Below are 7,956 nucleotides of genomic sequence, written 5' to 3'. Positions count from 1 at the left end.
CCCCACCCACGTGACCTCATCTAACCCTAATTACCTCCCAAAGGCCCCATCTCCAAATACTATCATACTGGGGACTAGGGCTTCAATATGAGGAAATTCGATAAGGTTTGATCCGTGTATATCCCCATGAAACCACTGCCAAAGTGAATTTACAGAATATTTCCAGTTTGCTAGGGCCCCTTGCAGTCAATCCCTCCCTCCATGCCTGGCCCCAGGACCACAGTTATTTGCCTTCTCTCTCTATGGATTAGTTTGTACTTTCTAGATTTTACATAAATGGAATCATACTGCGTGTACAATGTCGTGTCTGGCTTCTTTCACAGATTTTGAGGTTTATTCATATTGTTGTGTCTATCAGTAATTTGTTCCCTTTTATTGCTGAGTAGTATTTCATCGTGTGGGTATTCCGCATTTTCTGTATCCATTCACTTGTTGATGGACATGGACATTGTTTTCAGTTTAGGGCAATTATGAATAAAACCTTGTACAAACATTCACGTACAAGCCTTTTGGGGGTCATGTTTTCCTTTCTCTTGGGAAAATGCCTAGGAGTGGAATGGCTGGGCAGTTCGGTAAATGTCTAAGCTTTCAAGAAGCTGACAAAAGTTTTTCAAAGTGGTTTTACCATTTTACTTTCCCACCAGTAATGTATAAGAGTTTCAGTGTTTTCCACATCCTCTCTAACACATGATATTGTTACTGTTGACTTTTTATTTTAGTCATCCTAGTGGTCAGGTACTGGTATCTCATTGTATTTTAATACGCATTTCCCTAAAATTCTAGATACATTTTTTAAGATGTTGGGTATCTTTTCATGTGCTTACTGGCCAATTATGTATCTTCTTTTATGAAGTTCCTGTTAGTCTTTTGCCCATTTTTAATTGGGTTGATTTTTGAAGCATAACATATTCTCGTATATTCTAGATACGAATTCTTTGTCAGACGTGTATATTGTATTTTCTCCCGTTCTTTGGCTTACCTTTTAATTTTCTTAATGATGTCTTTTAATTTTGAGAAAGTCCAGTTTCTCCTTTTTTTTTTAATGGTTCATGCTTTTGTGTCTTACTAATAAGTCTTTCCCTAAACCAACATCTCAAAAGTTTTCTCTTAGAAATTTTGTAGTTTTAGCTTTCACATTTCAGTGTGTGATCCATTTCTAATTTATTTTACATCATATGTATATGTCATATATCATTATATATATTATACATCACAGTAAATTATTATATATATCATATAATATGATCAAAACTAATATATAAATAATACATTTATAATATTAATATATGTGTACATTAGTTTTGATCATATTATATATGATATATATGCAAATACACTATAAGTTATTAATTAATTATAGGTAAGGGCTGAGGTTCATTTTTCCCATATGGATATCCAATTGTACAAGCACCATTCGTTGAAAAGATTATCATTTCTCCATTGAATTTTCTTAGTGACTTTATTGAAAATCAACTGACCATATATCTTTGATCTACTTCTGGACCTTTAATTCTGTTAATTCTATGTGTCTATCATTTCACCAATACTACACTGTCTTTATTACTGTAGCTTTATAATAGGACTTAAAGTCAGGTAACATATGTCCTCCAACTTGTTCTTCTCTTTGAAACTGTTTTGGCTGTTTTAGGTCGCTGTGACTTGACTGTAGAGTAATTGCAAAATATTAGGGCTGAGTGTTAGGCTGAGGCCAGATAATGCAGGGTATTATTAGTCAGGCTACAAACCTTTTGTCCCCCAAACAGTGGAGGAGTATTAAAGAGTTGCTAACAGGGAAGGAAAGTAACATGGTTATATTTGCATTCTGGAAATCATTCTGGGAAACAAATGGAGCATAGATTGAGGGGATAGAACAAAGGCTGATAGAGTAATCCCTAGGTTGTTTTAGTAGTCTCGGAAAAAGATGATACGGCTCTGCTTTAGGGCATTGAAGCTAGAACAGTGCTGTCCAGTAGAGCTCTCTGGTGTGATGGTAATGTTCTAGAGCTGCTCCATCTGATGCAGTAGCCACCAGCTTCGTGTTTCTACGAAGTTCTTGAAATTTGTCCAGTGAGACTAAGAAATTGAATTTTTAATTCTATTTAATTTTAATTAATGTAAATCTAAATTTAAATGTCTACATGTGGCTAATGGCTACTGTATTAGATGGCACAGAGCTTCAGGAAGGAATGGCTTTCAGAGATAATAAGGAGAGTAAAATGAAAAGGGTTTCATCATTGATGGAAGTCAGAACACACAGGACAAGGGTAAAGGGGGAGAAAGAAAAAGATGACACCCAGGTTTCTGTACTGTAGTGAATTAGTTAACATCTGTATTACCACTGGAGTATAAACTTAATGGGGGTGGGGCCTTTTTTTTTTAGTAAAGTGTAGTTGATTTATAATATCATGGTGGTTTCAGGTGTACAGCATAGCGATTCAGTCATATCTGTATATATCTATATATATATACCTATTATTTTTCAAATTCTTTTCCCTTATAGGGTATTACAAAATATCAAGTATAGTTCCCTGTGCTATGCAGTAGCTCTTTGTTGGTTATTTTACATATAGTAGTGTATATATTTTAATCCCAAATTCCTAATTTATCCCTCTCCCCACTTTCCCCTTTGGTAACCATAAGTTTGTTTTCTATGTCTGTGAGTCTGTTTCTGTTTTGTGAGTAAGTTTATTTGTGTCATATTTTAAGATTCCACATATAAGTGATATCATATAGTATTTGTCTATCTTTGTCTGACTTACTTCACTTAGTGTGATCATCTCTAGGTCCATATATATATATATATATAATGGAATATACTTGGCCAAACTAACATATTATGGAAAAACCCGAGCAAATATATACAATATATACATACATATGCACCCCACGCCTTCTTTATCCATTCATCTGTTGGTGGACATTTAGGTTACCTGGAACTGTCTTTCTTAGTCAGTGTTTTATCCCCAGCACCTTACATAGTTCCTAGCATATAGCAGGCACTAGGTGAATATTTCTCAAAGGATGAAAGGAAGGGAGGGAGGGAAAACAATCTGATAAAGCATTAGCCACATTCAATATGATGAGGGACTAATGTGAGAAGAAAATCCAGGATGAAGTAGATAATGATAATATCTGATATGTATTGAGGATTTACCATGGTCATGCACTGCTGTATGTTCCTACCTGCATTGTATCATTTAATCTGTACAACAATCCTCTGAGTCAGATGTTATTTCCATTTTACAGATACAAAAACTGAAAATTAGAAAAAAATAAGGAACATGAATAAAGTGACTTTACCAGGTGGCAGAGCTAGAGTGAGTTTAGTTTGGGCCAAGTGGTGAGACAAGCAGTGGTCTCTCTAAGAGAGAAGTCTGGACTCCAGGTATAATTTTGGAATCATCAGTAAAAGGTGTTTACTGAAACACATGAATGGAAGTGTTTGTTCAAGAAGAGAGATTATAGAATGAAAATGGAGATCTATGCAGAGAGAATCCTTGAAAGGAAACTGAGAACTACTGAGAAAAGATGTATGTATATATGTAAGAGGGAACCCAGAGAAGATCGTGTCTCAAAAATTGAGGGAGAAGAAGGGTTGAGGAAAGGGAAGGAGTGGCCCACTTCTCACAGGCTGGAGATTTCCATGTATTTCATGGACCTAGCAACTGTAAGGTTACTGGGTCCCAGGCAGAAGCAGTTTTCTGAACTGGTGGAGACAGATTAGAAGGCACCAAGGAGTAAGTACAAGATGCAGTGATAGGGCATGAAAATCTTTTTTCATAAGGATAGAAAGATAAGGTGATACCTGGAGATGGGACTGTGAATTGTCCATGTTGTTGTTTTAAGAAGGAAAATATTTGAGCATGCTTATGAAAGAAAAGGCTATTGTGGTGGAGGGGGAGGTTGAAATGTCAGGGTTGGAGAATGAGAACCTTGACAGTGGATTTTATTATCTACAGTAATACCACTCATTGTGGTTGGCAGACCCATGCCAGTCCATGAACTCTGAGTTACTGGTCTGAGACACAATAACTATGGAAATGAAAAATAAACGTTTAGAAAATTTAATAGTTATTTGACACAGTCATTTGGTACCTATTGAATATAAATGCTTAAAAACTAGGAGGTTGTACTTTGTATATCCTTCTTTGGTCATTTCTGCTTTTGCAGTGATTTACTTTTATTATGTTTTACGAAAACATAAGACAAAAAATTGGTCCTCAGTAGATTTGATATTTTTTAAAAGGTCCTTCATCACAGTTTGAGAACCACTATTTAAAAAAAAACAGAGAATGATGAAGCATGCATGGTAAAATGTTAACATTTAGGAGACCTGGTTGAAAGGTATGTGGGAATTATTTTTGTACTTTTAAAAAATTCTATAAATCTGAAATTACTTCAAAATAAAATGTTTTTTAAAACTTTAATGGATGTAGATAACATACCAGAGGATTAATCTTAAGAAAAAGAATCTTCAACTTTTCCATTGAAGATGACAGATGAGAGGGAAGTATGAATGCGGATAAAGTTAAGTTTGTAACTGGAGCTCCAGGGTCATAAGACCACCTGTGCCTGGGACTGGGGTGGAGTCTCTGTTCTCTCTGTAGAGTAGGGGGTGAGTACTTTTGCTGAAAGGAAGTGCCTTAGCTTCGTATCCCCAGAGGCTGACCCTGAGACAGGGTTTGTGTGCAAGTGTTTACTTGGAAGTTCATTCCAAGAATCACCATTAGTTTTAGTTACAGAATCAAGAGAGGGAAGGGGGAAGTAAGCCAATAAAGTGTGTGTTATAGAATAGGTTTCTGCCATGGGCAGCTGAGTCTCAGTTCTTCTGGGAAAAGGTAAGAAACAGTGCAGAACATACATCAGGATTATCCCATCTTAGGGGCAAGAGAACTGTAACATTTGTCCTCCAACTGCCATCTGTCATCTCCTGAGAGCTGCAGTGGGGTGAAGCTGGTACAGACTGAAAATGTAGGGGCTGAGGGGTTATTTGCAGGCACTGACAACATCTGCTTTGATGAGATAGGAAGTGAGGGAAAACATGGTTTGAAGAGAGGGATGGAAGTTAAAAATGATACCAGTGGGAATGGGAAAAGGAACCAATTAGGGAACGTGTGATTGATTGCCATGCAGGCCTGAGAACTTGGTGAAGGTTGGAGTCCATGGATTTTTCACCATATGAATCCTCCCATGGCCATAACAGTGGGTCAGGTATAGAGGCTGTGAAAGCAGTCAGGTATTTGACTTTTATTATTTTCCTTAGCAACTGCATAAACCTATGAGCACATTTCACTAAGCTTTTGGGCTACAAGAGTGTTGGCTCACATCTTTTCAGGTGGAGTACTCTTTTTTTCCACAGTTCGCAGGCTCTTAATTCCCCAACCAGGGATTGAACCCCGGCCATGGCAGTGAAAGCACTGAGTCCTACGCACTGGACCGCCGGAGAATTCCCTGAAGTACTCTCTTTTTAAAATATTTATTTATTTATTTTGGCTGCACCAGGTCTTAGTTGCAGCATGCAGACTATTAGTTGCGGCATGCAGGCTTCTTAGTTGTGGCATGCAAGCTCTTACTTGCAGCATGCACGCGGAATCTAGTTCCTCGACCAGGGATCGAACCCAGGCCCCCTGCATTGGGAGTGTGGAGTCTTACCCACTGGACCACCAGAGAAGTCCCTCCCTGAAGTACTCTCAAGCTGGGTCTTTTCCTTATGTATTTCAGCTGTTGATTTTTGCACACCTCAGTATAGATATTTACGTCTGTATCATTCCATTGCTTTCAGGATTTGCAGTCTTTCGGTATCAGTAAGTTCCACAAGGTAATGAGGCCAAATCTCCTTCAGCACTAGATCCGTGTGCCAACCCAGTATGTAGTAGTAGCTATTATGTGAAAATAGGATGATTCCTGCCGTCAAAAGCTCAGAGACTTGCACGGGGACAGGAACCTGTAAAGAGATTAGCAGGGAACAGTGCTTTGAGTGCTGTGATAGAGCTTATATAGTTGATGCTTAATTAATATTTGCTGAGTGACTGAATGAAATGTGATCCAGTGTGCTAACTATCCCTCTTGTCATGATAAGCTTATCACATTCTTAGAGGAATTTAGCAACTATGGACTTAGGGTGGTTTCAAGGAAAGATGGAGATATTTGCCATCATGTGGTGAGATTTTCTTAACTCTTCCATAGGCAAACTGGCCAAAATGGAAGAAAACACTGAACCCATTAGTTTCCAAATTTGTTTTTATGGGAGGGGAGAATGAGACACAAGAGTCATTTTCATTCTGTTAACTAATTTGTTAACTAATTATCTCATGATTATTGAGCCATAGCGGTCACATTACTTCTTCTACGGCTATTAAATTTAACAGAGAAGCATCATTTATGTCTCAAGGAATGTAACTCTGTTGTGATGAAATGTTTATGACCTGGGAATGATGAATAACTCATCTCACCTTGCTACTCCCCCAAAATAAAGGTCTTTAGTGGCTAGATTTTAATTATTATACACTTTTTTTTCATTAGTCATGCAACAATGTCTTAACAGTCATTTGCATATAACACTAGAGACAAATATAGTTCTTGCTTTATCTCAAAGAGCTCAAAATATTTTGTTTACCAAGATTCTTTCATTCTTAAGATTTCCACTTTGTTTTGAAAAAAAAATCGTTACTTATACACTCAGTCAATATTTTGTGGGGTTTTTTGTTTTGTTAATTTTAATTTTTTTTCACACGGTATTTTTCAGCACTTATTATTTTCATAAGGGTGTTGTAGAGACAAAGCGTATTAAGTGAAGAAAAGGTTTCTGCCATCAAAAAGTTCAGAGCCTTGCAGGGGAAGAGAGACCTGTAAGCAGGTGAGAATGGTGATTGAAATGCCATTATAGACCAAGAAAGAAGAAAAAATCTCTATTCAGAGAAGTTAGTGGAGACTTTAAGAGGACATCAAGTTTTTTACTTGGTCTTAGGGGATGGGGAAAACATTGTAGCCATCGGGGAGAAAGAAAGTAGCTTGGGAGTTGGGAAAGGAAGGGGGACATGAAGGTAGGAAAGACATTCCAGGCAAAGGGAAAAGCAGATACACAGAGATCCATGGTAGACCATGGAATATTCTGGAAATAGATAAACATAGGTTTGTGAGGGGAGGAGGAGATGGGGAGAAGAGGCTAGAGGGGTGGGCTGGGGAGAGATGGTGGAGAGCCCTATGGGATGTGCTAAGAGCTTTGTACTGTACTTTGCAGGGACTGAACAGTAGGGGGACACTGCTGTGGCCACCTGTAAGATACAGGATGGATTCTCACCTCAAACTTGGTTACAATGTGGAGATCAGTGATCTCTCTCCCTCTCCCTCTTCCTCCCCCCACCAAGAGGGTATGAAAAGATACATCACTCACATAAGGAGGCTTTCTGGGCAGAATGGGTTAGCTCCCAAGGAGGTCCTAACATGTACTGAGAGAGGGAGCAGGGAGAGAAGACTGGCTCAGGGTTTTACGGTGGTTAAGGGTTGGGGTCAGGGTAAAGATTCCCATGCATGGGAAGGGGCTTGTATGGTTTAAATCTCCCACTAGCACCCAAGGAAGGGAGCACCCAGACTTTCTTATAAGCTTGCCCACTTGTGGGACACAAGGAGAGGTGGGTGGGGTGAGGCTTAAAAGCTCTTAGCAGTCAAACATCAGAAAATGGAGACATTAAACGAGCATGATCAGATTTGGGGGAGAGAAAAAAAAACAGGAGCAGTGAGAAGATCACCTGGAAAAGGATGAGGCTAGACCATATGAACCTGCAGGAGCCTGTGGCAAATCGCCGGGCAAAAGGAAATGAGGACCTAAACTGTGACAGTGAAAATAAGGATGGTTTGAGGAATGTTTCCGAGGAAGAGTTGAGATTGATACCCAGTGAACATGTTAGTGAGTGAGAAAGGCTGCCTCGGGATGACTTTGAGAGCTGGTTGTACAAC

Source organism: Hippopotamus amphibius, chromosome X (assembly GCF_030028045.1).
Source record: "Hippopotamus amphibius kiboko isolate mHipAmp2 chromosome X, mHipAmp2.hap2, whole genome shotgun sequence".
In the NCBI taxonomy this organism is placed as follows: domain Eukaryota; kingdom Metazoa; phylum Chordata; class Mammalia; order Artiodactyla; family Hippopotamidae; genus Hippopotamus; species Hippopotamus amphibius.
The sequence above is the reverse complement of the archived record's forward strand: the minus strand, read 5'-3'. Positions refer to the sequence as shown.